The sequence below is a fragment of the Lepisosteus oculatus genome, chromosome 8 (genome assembly GCF_040954835.1).
Source record: "Lepisosteus oculatus isolate fLepOcu1 chromosome 8, fLepOcu1.hap2, whole genome shotgun sequence".
Classification (NCBI taxonomy): domain Eukaryota; kingdom Metazoa; phylum Chordata; class Actinopteri; order Semionotiformes; family Lepisosteidae; genus Lepisosteus; species Lepisosteus oculatus.
The window spans coordinates 11,866,528-11,880,396 of record NC_090703.1 but is presented as its reverse complement, the minus strand read 5'-3'; the positions used below and the strand labels follow the sequence as shown (position 1 = coordinate 11,880,396).

The following is a 13,869-nucleotide window of genomic DNA, read 5'->3' as shown; positions in this document are numbered from 1 at the left end:
AGATTGTGATAGGAGGAAAGCGGGGGAAATGAGATTTAATTTAAAAGTAATCCATGAAATTTACCAAAGGCACTTTGAGCTTGGTGATGTAAATTCAAAAACTAAATATATCTCAGGAAATGATTTTCAAGAGCTTTTCAACTGGAATGATACATTATCTTGGTGCTCAGTTAAATTTTGATTGGTTTGCATTCCTTTCAGGTTTTGCTAGTTATTGGTAATAAATGCATTTAAATACACTTTAATTCCAACATGAACAAAATAACTGTCTGGTCTTTTTTAGTGAATTTGGCTGACTTGCCTGCTTCTCCAAATGTACAGTTCTGTTTACAAATTCTGGCTGCAATGGAAGGACTGTTAGAAGACTATTGCATTTGGCTGCATAGTTTAGAGACACTGAACACTGGCATTGAATAAATATTACTGTTAGGGCATGATGTGTATATCTTTGGTACTTGGCTGTCCCATTGACAATGTTCCTTTTCCTGCATCTCCAGTTTCCAGTTCCTTTTAACTGCACCTCTCTGCTGCTGTATTCTGGAAATGTTGTAATAAAATAATGTAAAAATCGTATCTTAGTGAATGTTAGACCTCTGATTCTTCTTTGGGGTCATTGCACTCGTGACTATGACACATTTAGAGATGAGATACCCGGCTGAATAATAAAATTAGGAAAGAAAATATTTATGTCTTTAGAGATGTAAGAAAAGTAATGTGTCTTTTTTAGTATGTTAAATCAAGTTTCTTCACAAGATTTCTTTGATTTCTTCAGATTGTGAACAGCTCAACAGACATACCATGAGACCTCTAGGTAAATAACTCTGCTCTTTCTCTTTCTGTGCATTTGTGGTGCTGATTACTGAAATGGAGAGATAGAGATTTGAAAGTAGGGTAGTAGGGTAGATCAATGTAAAATAGTACCAAATATAAGTGTGTGTAATATTTGTGGGATCAATCTTTCGGACATTATAGCATGCTTACTTATAGGTGTTATTCTGGAGTTACTACCTTGCTATTTCTACCAACAACCCCAGAAACTGCAGCACTACATTTGTATTATGCCTGAATGCATTACACAATACTTTACTACACTCTAGTAAAAAACCTATCAGGTTTCAACCCAAATAGCATAGTTTCCCTAAACCACCATACATTTACTTTGTGAGGATGATGGAAGATGAACCTCGGTGTTTATATTAAAGCGGATAACAAATGAGTAACCTACAAATTAGGCACAGACTCAGGCAGTGCAGTCAATAACAAGGTTATCAGCACAGAGAAGGAGAGAGAGAGATGCTGGAGGTGTGCAGAGAGAGATGTTTCGTCTGCATGAGTCATTTTGGTAGGGAGGGAGAGCGAGGGGAATGGCAATGCGGAAAGCATTCCATCAGGAGTGCTTTTGCAAAGAATTCTAGAATTCTGCTCAGCTGCACGGAGCTCTCTCGGAGTGCCTGTGGCTGTGATCTGACATTAAAGAAATAACAGGATAAAAGTGGGAATATGCTATACAGTGCACAATATGTCAGCTTGCACACAAGCCTTTATACTACTTTGTGAAACAGGGTGTACAGAACAGGACATTTACTGTCTGTAGAGATTAAAGTTAATAGTGTGAAGGAAACTGTTGTTGTTATTATTATTATTATTATTATTATTATTATTATTATTATTATTATTGTTATTATTATTATTATTAATATTATTATTATACGTTTACTTTAGTTGTGGGTATAACATTATTTTATTAATACATTATTATTACCTAATTATCTAACTTAAGTACACAAACAAATTCTATTAGCATTCTAATTTTCTGAAGAGAAGTGTCTATTTCACTATAGTAACAGGATTACGGTGTGTTCACAAGCGTGATGTTATTTTGCCATGTATTTTTATGCCGTAACATTTTCTCAGAGAAAATGGCATAACATTTTTTTGCAGAATAGTGATTGTGTGTAAATGTGCAAGAAAGATGTTCTTGCTACTGTTTCCAGTAGTCCAGTTTGACCTCCCACTTGTTTTATCAGCCAAAGCACCTGTCTGGATTGTAGGCTTGACCCAGTCGTGCAGATATTATGATATTTTATTAACTCACTCTGACCAAGACTGACCATTGCCAGGATAGATTTGTATGAGTCAGTCAAGATATCCTCAACTATGAGCTTTTAAAGGTGCTGATGAGAGCTGTATCTGTCCTTCCTCTGATCATCTTTAATTGTTGCACTGGGCTCGCAGAGTCCACTACATTAAGAAATACTAATTACAAATTTGTATGAAACAACAACAATATGATGCAATAAAACAATGTACCTGATTTTCCTATCACCTTATTAGCTTAGAAGTATTGCTTTACCATCAACTTTATCTCATGTCACAAACTACATCTGGCAAATTGAGGAACAGGTGTACCTATTTTATCACAGTAAGGAGTCTTAGCATCTCAGATTAAATAAATCTCTCGCATGTTCACAAATATAAAAGATAAACTCAAATAGTTTATTTTGTAATTCAGAAAAAACAGTGGAGACTGTATTGTGTTGCAGACAGTGCCAGCTATAAGCTGCGTAAAAAGGTCAGCCAGCAATGCAATGCAGACAATTGAAAAGATCACCATTTGTTATGGCAACTGCTTTGTTAGTAGATGACTGCGGGGGTTACTCAGTAGACAGAATAGAAGAGCCTGAATGAAAGAAACAGTCTGCATTGCAATACTGCTTATGATACAGGAAATGACCTATCATGATCACTCGTCTACATCCATGAAATATTGTCCTCCAAATTTATTGTTTGTAAATTTTCTTCTATTGTGGAAAAGACATAACAGCTGAGCACTAAATGGGCGCTGGGGTGAGCGATATCCCATTAGGGACTAGCCTTCCATCGCTGAGAAACAGGCATCTAGATCCCAAAGGGCAAGTAAAACTTTGAATGATGGGCTTGGTCATGCCCATTTTTAATGTATCCTGAGAAAATAGACTTTTACAAAAACAAATGTACTTTTATCCATTTCACAGTTGTTCTTTTTTACCAGAAATCAAAAGACAGTGGTTTTGTTGTATACCTTCTAATGATTACAGTGTATTACTTCAGCTGCTCCTGAATTCTTTTCAATGTCTTGTTTCTGCCTCACTAAAAATAATCTTCAGGTACTGTGCACTATTACTGTTTTCCAATGTCGTGACAAATCTGCAGACAAATGCCTTTATACATGTTGGGTACACTGACATGATAAGACCATTCTAGTTTCAGGTTTCAGTGTGGCCTCTTGCTCTGTGGGCTCATTTGGCTCTGCTGCACTGGTTCATGATTTTTCTTTTCAGTAGTTAGAGAAAAACAGTCTCTTTAATGATTATTCATTTAGAGTAACTCATATTGCCTTTGTTGCCACAACAACTTGCATGTTGTGGACTTCATTGTAAAGCCAAACACTTTCCTAGAGGCTACCATTGTTCTCTGCAATTTGTACTCTCTACAATGGCTTCCTGTTGATAGGTGGAAATAGCTGACATTCTGTCATTTAGGTTCCTAAAATTACACAGGCAGATTAGATTAAAATTACATGCTTTTTATGAAAATGTACCCAGTACATGTTTATTTGTGTAGTGTAGTTGTAACGAAAGCGTTCTTTCAGGACCCTATGCAGACAACACAATCCGGGTTGAGGAAAACACGGGGAAAAAAGTATGCAAGGGGGCTGGAAGGAAAAGCGGGGGCATGTCCATGGTGCACTGGTGTTCTGGGGGTTGAGTCCAAGGCAAACAGTCCAAAGAGTGTCCATAGGGAAATCCTTGACGAGGCAAATGTCCAGAGCCGGGTGGTCCATCCAAGACAAACAAAATAAAGTTAAAAGCCGGAGCGGAATCCGGCGAGGGGTTGTAGACCGACATGACAAAGTTAAAAACCGGAGCAGGATCCAGCGAAGTGTCAGGGGTAAAAAGGGGGACGGGACCACGCGCTCCAGGTCCTGGACTCGGCTGGTACTGGAAACCAATGCAGAGAGTGAGCGGCTGGCTTAAGTAGGGAGGCAGGAACCGGGAGCAGGTGCACAAAATCAACTCAAATTTGAAAGTGCTGGAGTGGCCTTAAGGGGGAGGGACAGTAGTGTGCTATGGCCATGGTTTAATAATGAGAATAATAATAGAGCTGAGAAGGGGGGGGGATTCTAATACCATGCAAATAAGGTTGACTACACCAACATTTGCATAGCTTGAAGGCAGGTATTTATGCCAGTTTCGGGAAGAGATGCCCTTATCAAAGCTGCAGTCATCCATAAGCATTGCATGTGACATGAACACAGCTTACAATAACCAGCACCATACCTCACTGTCCTATGGTGTACAATAACCTTTTCCTGCTGCATAGTCTTCGTTTCATATAACTAGGGAGTGATAATAGAACAAGTGTTCACTGACTGGATTCCTGGATTCCTGCTGATTACTAACTCAGCTGGCACCTTATAACAAAAGCAGTTTATATTTATAAAAATTACTTCCATTTTATGCACACCATCACTTTAGGCATGTTATTCAGTGACAGCAGACATTCAAATTCACAGGAGCTTAAGATTCAAATCTATTATTTTGCTTGACCCAGTCTTTAGTGTAAAACTGGCAGGGGTAGTTGTTATTAAGCCTATTGTGGCTATCTCTGTGGGGATCCCTGGCCTAGTTCAGGCAGGAGGTAGCAGAGGAGAGATGGTGCTTTATCTGGGCTCATTCTGGTAGTAAGGTACAGTAGATAAAAGGCAAAGCATACCCTTGTTTTAATTTGAAAAGAAAGATTGTCTGTATATACAGTTGATCTAACATTGCTGAAGTGCCTTGAGTTTCAATGGCTTGCTTTGTTGTTCCAGAAATAACAAGGTCTGTGATAACCATTTTTTCAGAATACACAGTTAATATGGCACCACAAATAAATGGTCCCCACATGAACTGTTTGTGCTCAGAGGAAGTATACTTCCTATAAAATTTTAAGAACTTTAAATAAGTGGCAAAAATAGACCATTATGACCAGCGGGTACTGAATAGGTTTACAAACTATTAGAAGTACAGGGGCGGTACTTATTATGTAGGAAGTGAAGAGTTAACTAGAGAATTATATATAGAAATATAAATTTTGAAATGCCTAGGGAATGATTTAAGATTTTCACTTTCATTTCCTGAAACCTCATTGTTATTTGAGGTTAACAGTTCCTCCTCTCAGGAAATTTGTCATGAGAAGATGTGTGTGTATGCAAATACATGTTTCTGTAAGAAAGAAATACATGAACATTTCACAGCAATTTCAAATGCTGTACACACTGGCCCCAAAATTAATCCTTTTCACTCCCTCTTTTTTCATCTCTGCCTTTTGATTCTTAGATGTTAAACTGTGCTGAACTACATTTTCGGTGCCTTCTTTCGGTTCAAGCTTTTGTGACTGTGTTAGAAAGCTGAACAGTGTGTTTTACTATTTATGTATTTGGTAGAAATTCCTGTAGAAACCATTTTTATGTATTTAAATTTCCATCATATTTATGAACTGTTCATTCCAGCACTTGTTAACTTTCTAACTGGAGACCAGTCTTTCTAGTAATAATGTGTTGTGAAATTTTTAAGTAAAATCCCAAAGGAGTGTTGATTCTCTAGTTTATGAAGAGAGATCAGTTTTCCCGTTGTAGCATATTCCAGATGTGCATTTTTGATGCACTTGAAGCATTGACTGCCTGTCACTTTGTTTGTACTACCTGATCCACCCCAGAAGAAACATCTGCCTGAGGAGGGATAGACAGCAAACCAGTTTAAAAATTCCCATCAGTTTCTTATGATATGTTTGTCTTGCAATTCTGTTTTCACTGTTTGGAGATTATGGCCTTGCAGGGGAGTTAAATCCTGGTTAATTTGGGTTTTAAACCGGAACAAGTTAATGATCTCCTTCAAAGCCTTCTGTAATCCCACATCTGAGACATCTTGTGTCAGATGGAGTGCTCTTTAATATGAAGTAATTTACTTTGCTGAAAGTGGGTGCAGAGGGTCTGGGGGTGAAAAAAAGACTCACAGTATAATCCACTGTCATATCTTCCTGCAATCCTTTCAGTAGTTGATTTAAATCTTGGCTTCTTTGCAACATTTAGAAATTTCTGTTTTTAATTGGACTTTTCATTCTAGAAATACCTGTGGTTATTGTAAGAGCTGCTCTGTTTACCAAACATTTTTTAAATCATGTTTTTTTAAGGATGCTTTTTTATTTCATAAATCAAATCAACAGAGCTGAGAAGCCCAATGCTTTCGCCTTGGCAAATCTCCGAATGTACAGACAAAATTGAATCAGATTAGCTAAAAATATGAAGGAATTCAGCCATCACAAAAAAATGATTTAGTCTGATAATATAGTTTTATAATCTATAAACTAGCCAATGAAGACATCTTTATATCTCTTTCATGGTACCACTTTCCAGTCTCCACTGTGACCACTATGAGGATTGATTAATGAACTCAGGTGACAGATCACATCCTATCAGTAATTCCTTATTGAACTCTACATTTTGCAGTGTGTTTGCTTTTTTCATCTTCGTGTTGATATGAACAAATGCCTTTCCTCTTATATCTTTAGAGGTCTTAGATATTGTCTTGGATCTTGTCCTTGACATAGAACAAAAATAAGCCTTGAAATGGAAAAGAAGCTCTATTGCCTCACCCTGGGATTTCATTGTATAAGAAATCATATGTTCCAGGTGCCTAGAGGCAAAGATCTGTATTAGTTATACTGTATATACATTAATGAGCTTGAGGTCATTCCTTGTATTCTCCGGGAAATAACGTAATAAGTAGTGCTTTATGCTTGTCATGGTGGCAAGAACGTTTGCCTTTGTTCTGCTTAAGGCAACATCTGTCAGTCATGAATAAAATTGTTTTTTTCTTATCCAGGAACTGTTAATTGTATAGGTAATTAACATGCAAGTTACTCGCTTAAAGACTGAAACCCCTGTGCTGATTTCATGTTGCACATTGTTTGAAGTCCTGCTCTTTGACTTATATTTTATAAGCACACTAATCATATTCTAATGATATTTGTTTTCTTCAAGACAACTCTGACACTGGTTAACGGTTTTCTATGTCTGACCAGGCATGGATAACTTGTACATTTAAAGTGATTTGATAAACTAACTAATTGTTTTTTTCTCTATCAAACAATTCCAATTTTTGTGATACAGTTAGCTTCAGTCGCCTTCTTTAGTGTAATGCAGAGAGACATATTTGTTGTCTTTTATCATATCCTGTTTCATTAAAACAGAGATGATTATTATCTTAACACTCATTTTCTGGCTGTAACGTGCAAGTATTTTTAATGCATCATGGCTATGGTTTTAGCAGTTTTGAAGGTGAGGAAAATATTGTAATTTTTTCAGTTACTGTATACCATATAAACAACTATAACTATATACACCTGCTATATGATTTAAACATATAAAAAAAAGAGGTGGAATTGTATTGCTTCTGGAGCAGAACTGGGTGGTCTGGTTTACAGAACCATAAATGTAAAATCGCAAGTCCTCTTTTTAACTACTAGAGTGTACTTTACAGTTCCTGGAATCTCCCATCGTGCTCCCTGTGTTTGGCCTAGCTGTAATGATGAGAATATGTTGTATTTATGAAGATTTACTTTTGGTGAATTTGTGTAACTTAATGAAAACAATGCAAATTTACTATGATTACTGTATGTAAGCGACTTGGTCATTTGCAACACTGATATAATATCATGTAGAATATCATATAGTCTCAAGTTCTGCCAAATTGCTCTCTGCTTCTTAATAAAATATATAGTAAATCTTATTTCATCATGTAACAAGCCACTGCCGAATAAATGAGTTGAAACTGGGTTGTGTTTTCTGTGAAACAGTCTCATGCATTACCTTTGACTTTGGACAGAAGAGTCGGCCTGTGTTGTATTTCTTTTGGCTATCCTGTAGCACAGTAGCACTGTGTGCCAAGATATTTTTCAATGTTCTAGCCAAATAGCAATGTGTGAACAGATATACAATAGAAGGTGATTGAGAAGCTGCCTGTTGTGAATGGCCCATTACTGTAAGTACAATTATTTAATTTACAAACCCTGAGCTACACATAAACCTAGGCTATTTGATGGTATTCTCTCTATCTGTTATGTGCAAAATTCTTATTTGAATTTTATAAGACTAATTGAGACAACAGATCTTTAAATGGTTTGCGCTGTTTCTCAAGCTCTACATTTCTACGTCAACACACTATCTAAATAAAATTTTTAGAAAACATTCATTTATATTTGTTCTGTATACTTAATTTTTTGCTGTATACATTATCATAAAACATCATCATGAGTTTTGCAATGTGTGGAGCACACATCCTTAGTCTTCATGCAAAAGCTATGAGGTATTCCATCAAAGTTTGTAACAGACAGACACATTTTTTCTAAAAGCTTTAAATGCATCATCACACTTTTTATTGTGGGAACATTGGTCTCTTGAGAGGGTGATGTGAATTGTATAGAGATGGAAATGCTTTGTATGGAGGAAAGACATGGTGTTTTTATTTACCAAGTTTAGAATTACTAGGGCCACTTTTCAAAAAATGTCCTTCTCCCATTCTGAAAATGTGTCACACAGTGGTGGGTTATTGAGTTTTCTTATGATGGTAGAGAGGGTCTTAGTTGTTCTAGTCTTACTTTTTCTTCACACACATACACATGCAATATTTTTAATTTAGCATTTGTAATTCAAATATGCCTTTTAATACAAATGTAAAGTAGAAAGACAGACCTTTTAAACCTCTGCTACTCATTGCATCACAAATGCTTATTCACTTTTTTTCAGCATTTTTTCCTAGGCCAAGTGGATATTCCACTCCAGTTGTCATGCCAACAGATTGGCATTACCTAGCGTCGCTTATTCACTGAAGTGAGACTTACATTCTTCAGAAGTGCAGTCACTTCCAGGTCTATGAGCATAAGACACAGGAGCAGTTTGCAGTGCAAGGCACAGGAGCAGCCTGATGCCATGTTGGATATCCACTTAGAAGCACTAGTTTTCTACAAAGCTCCCAGATTATTAAAACAGCCTCTGCTCGGTAGTTTTATGTCTTCAGTTCTGCTCACTGGACAGTTTTAATCTTTGTTCCTTAAGATACAATGTTTAACTCATCAAAAGTTTTACCAGTGGTATAAATAGGTTGTGAGGACTTCTGTATTTCCTGCCTTGGCTAGGATTTTGAAACCCTATCCTCCTGTTTATAAGACCGACACTGTGCTTCTGGTAAGGAGGAAGTTCCCCATTATTTTGATATTTTCAAGAAATGGCTGGATTGGATCTTCGGATCAATTTAGCTGCTAGCCTGCCAGATGCCTTCTTCTCATTTGTAACTATTCTTAGTCTCATTGTTAGCTTGCTTGGACACTTTTTACATAGGAAATATTGCTCCATATAGTGTTCTGCTGTGTTGCCAGCAGTATTTTCTGTTGTCCAAATGTATTTTAATTCAGCAGAAATGGTGCCATATTATTCATATCTAGCATCAGGTTTTGCAATATCAGCTTTTGGTGTTTTGGCTGCTATTTCAGTAGTCCAGCATTCCTCAGCTGGGATTTAAATTTCTCCAGTTGTCCCTCTCACATCTTGTTCATTTCAGCCATTGTGTCCACATCTCTTAACAGGTGAAGCTTCTGTGATAGACAGTCTAGACTGAAATTACCAGGCTCTTATACAGCCTGGCTCTAATTTGATTAGCCTCTTCAGATAATAGGAAGCCAGAGGGTTATTATTGACTGCTCATTTTGTTGTTGAGAGTATTCATGTCTCAACAGAAAAATGTTGAAAAATGTCAAATCATGATCTTGAACTGCATTTCCATTGCCTTTGGCTTAGGTGGCTTGAGAACTATTTATATCTAAAGCAAATATTAATTAACTTTAGCAAGTTAAGTTCTCTCTTAGCCGTAGTGTCTGAACGAAGCAAATTGTTACTTGCAAGCCTAACAATTTTACAAGTGTTGGACTCAGAACTAAAGGTTTTCACATTTTAATATCAGTTGGTATTCAGAATGCTATAATCCAAGTTCCCTGAATAGTTAGAAATTAGAATTGTAAAGAACATGCAAAGAAGTTTAGTAGTATTTCTAATACTGCACACAATCTCTTAAAGTCATGAACTGTAAATTCTGCTCTGCAGCAATTCAGACTGTTTTTCCAGCTGGTAAAATTCATGGACTGCATCTTTGGAAAGGGCAGAGACATGTTAAGTGAGACTAAAAGGAGATATTCCCCATGGCTGGCTCATTTGACTCTTGCACTCAGGCTCCAAGTGTAAAGATGAACGCACTCACTTTCATCTTATGCATGAGGGTTATAACAATAATCTTTTCCTTTTCCAGAGAAAGGACACAGTTATGAATCTTGCTGCCACGTCTCAAAGAACTAAGTCCTTGTAATTTAATTCATTTTTGTATTTTTTGCATGGTTTTTGATTTACTTTGGAGCATCTGAGTTTGTCTCTCCTTGGAAGGCAGCAGCATGGCTGCCACTATACTGCTGTTTTTTTATTCAAACTTTTTCAGTACCGTTCTGCCACTTGTCCCTATCAAGGCTCAGGCCTGCCTGCCTGTGTGCCTCCTCATCTGCTGTGGTGCAGGTGTCTATGCCTTTTGTAATGTGGGACCTTGTTAATGTACAGCTGCTATCTGCAGCCTGGAGTCTCCTGGACTGTTGCGGGAGTCTGTGTAGTTGGGTTCGCTGTGTAGCTTCAGTTCTCAGTGTCTGGTAGAGGATAATCCTTCTTTTTTGATTCCCTGTGCTTCTTCCTGGACTTTAAATTTATGGTTCCTCCAAATGTTTTTCCTAGATATCAACACAATGTGAAGAGTTGAGTTTGTTTTTGTGTCTGTTGCCATGTGTTGCTGCTGTATTTGTCTTCCAATGGCAGACCTGCCTTCACAAATTCCTGTTTCGACTGTGGTTTGTGCTGCTGTTGTGGACATTACTGAGGTGTCGTTGAGCCAGAACATTTCAGAGGTTTCCTGCTTTCATCTTCATTTGGCTTCTCATTGCACTGAAGAACCTAAAAAGGGTACAATGGTGTTTTATACGTAACCTCCTGAAAAATGGCTGACTCAGATGTTTTTTTGGAAAGCTCATTGTTTGTGAGGCTTTAGGGAACAAAGTTTCCTATTTTCTTTGGCTGTAGTTATGACTCTCAGCAGTTCTCTTTTCCAACTGTAAATAAGTAGCAAAGATCACCAAGAAAGATAGAGTGCTGGAGAAACAAGCACTTGTAAAAGATTAATACGTTCAGTCATGAACAGTGCTAGATTCAAAGTCAACTGCAGCTAAAAAAAAACTGTCTTGATGTGTTTGTGACTTTTGCCATATTCTTAGGTTGCACAAATCCAATTTCAATCAGTGAGTAATAAATCTCCACTTTGCTGTAAAATAATTCAGATTCCTTATCAAATGTTACATTATCTGACCATGGTTTGTTTGCAAAATCACAGATATTTACAAATGTTTACAATAAAAGTACCTGGGCCCAAGCTTTTACAGAACCAATAAATTCTCAGTTACAAAGATATCCCAATATCTGACACACACAGAAAATTAGTAACAGAAAGGAATAGTAAATCTTAAATAATAAAATTTCCCTTAAACAAGGTACTGACTTCAATATATTTAGCTGTTTTGTACACTCAAGAAATTCCATTTAAAGGAAAAACTAACAGCAAATGCAACTTAAGGTTCATGCAATTTGTTACTGTATCTCAGAAACCTGTCAGTTCTCAGTCTTGTCATTACTGTGTCAGAAGGTAGAGAGACGACATGGGCTATTTTTTTGCTCATCACACCTTAGCTTAGCATAGAAGTGTAGCATTGAATAGTGGGTAAGTCTGGGATCATGACCTTGTTGCAGACATTACCATTGTACTTTAATATTTTTTGAGTATTTTAAGTTTCTCTAGTCCATCTAGCTGTTTAATTTGGTACTAGCAGTGCTGGGGGATAATCCCTGCAATGGACTAGTGTCTGGAGGTTCAGGGGACAGTCACTTGAGATCTCTGCTTAACAGCATGGAAACTAGGATAAGCTTTGGCCCAAAGAGCTGTTGTCACTTGAATACTGAAATATTTACATACCCCATATCTTATGTAAAATAACTTGAAAATCCAGTATATTGTTATAATGAAAAACAAAGGCAACATGCAGGTAAAAGTTTGTAAGCTAGCATCTTAACTTACAAAAAAGATACCCCTTTTCAGAAAAAGTTTGTAATTACATCTTTTCAATGATTTTATTCTTTAAGAAAGACTGAATTATATCCACTGAAGAATTATATCCACTGTTCACATTTTTGTTAATATATTTTAGTACAAATCTATTGTTTTAGAATATATACAGCAGATTATATATACTTCAGGGCAGTCTTTAGCAGTACAATCTTGTTTTGTGATGAACGTCAGAAGCAGGTACCATTAATTTTAATACTTTCCGTTATTCACAGTTTTGTTAGAAAATTGACATTTCTGAAGGTTTACCATTGTGAATTTCCATAAATAAATAGAGTGTTTACATTATTTACAATACTCTGTATAGTTCATCATCTTTATATCACAATGTTATTGTTTTTATATGCTTTACTGTTTTACTATGTTATACCAAAATAATTTTTGGAAAGAAAATGACTTCTTATTTTCCGTTTCCTACTACACTGTCATTCAGAATATCTGTACCATCCCTTCACCGCATTGCTGAACTGAACTGTCAGCCACAGAACTGTGTGATCTTCAGACGTTTTGCTTTCACCACTATTTTTCTGTTGTCCTACAGAAAGAGATAGCAACAGTCAGAGGAGGTTGACCAAAGCAAATAGTGTAGCTGTTAACTTTGCAGCAGAGTCTTCAGTGTCATGTTGTGTTGGCCAGCTTCCCAGTGATACTTAACAAAACAAAAGTTACATTTATTGCAATGCACTTTTGACCACAGGTCTTTAGTTTTCTGAGGTTCATGCCAAAGTTGTTTTCCATAGTTTATCTCACAGTGAAGGAAGTCATGAATGCAAACTCTTATTAGGGAAAAAATACTCCTGGCGAAACAACACAAGGCAACCATCGGCTGAAGGCAGTTTTTGCAGTTAGGTGTTTGTTGTTGTTGTAGCCTGTTAAACAGTTGAACTGTTGGCCTGATCAGATGGGCCCCATTGTAAAGCAGATGATGAGTGGAGAAACTGCTACAGTGTTTACTGCAATGATTCACAAGCGTGGTGCTGGCCAGCAGCAGAGAACAAAAACCTCTGGTTGTCTTTAGACCCTCTTCCCATTACTGATCACTAACCCTAACCCATCCATTTTCTGACCGCTAATGTCAGATCAGGGTCGCAGGGGAAGCCAGAGCCTATTCCATTATACAAGGGGCACAAGGCAGGTTACCATGGACAGGACACAAACACAGACGAGCCCACACTCACACCAGAGCCAATTTTCCCGGAAGTCAATTGACTTACCAGCATGTCTTCAGACTGTGGGAAGAAACTGGAGCACCCGAAGGAAACCAACACAAACACATGGAAAACATACAAACATCAGGCAGGTCATCATCAGACACCCCAGGCCCAGAATTAAACCCAGAGCACCACTGAGCTGGGCATATCTTTTTAAATTTTGGAATTGACCAGTTCTTAATGCAGCACATCACTAACATATTTCTTAATACACTGAATTACTGGATATACTGGAGATCTGTAAGTACTGTAGCTGGTTTGCTATGGAATGTTATGGCAGTGGATAGCTAGTTTTCCAAGAATTTATATAAAGAACGGCTGATGAATTTGTATGAGCCTACAGTGGTGGAGATTGCCTCAAGTGTTCCTCCGTCTTT

At 37.2% G+C, this 13,869-nt stretch overlaps 1 protein-coding gene across 17 annotated transcripts in view; it reads left to right on the top strand.

Annotated features, from left to right (window-relative positions):
- evla (Enah/Vasp-like a) overlaps window positions 1-13,869 on the top strand; it is a 78,201-nt gene that overhangs the window by 19,458 nt on the left and 44,874 nt on the right. Inside the window, exon 1 of one of the 17 annotated variants that reach the window (XM_069193221.1) lies at window positions 789-811. The exons of the other annotated variants lie outside the window; for them this stretch is intronic. The gene's annotated coding sequence lies outside the window, so the exon portion shown is untranslated. Of the gene's footprint in view, window positions 1-788; window positions 812-13,869 lie in introns of those variants that run through there. 17 annotated transcript variants of the gene reach the window in all.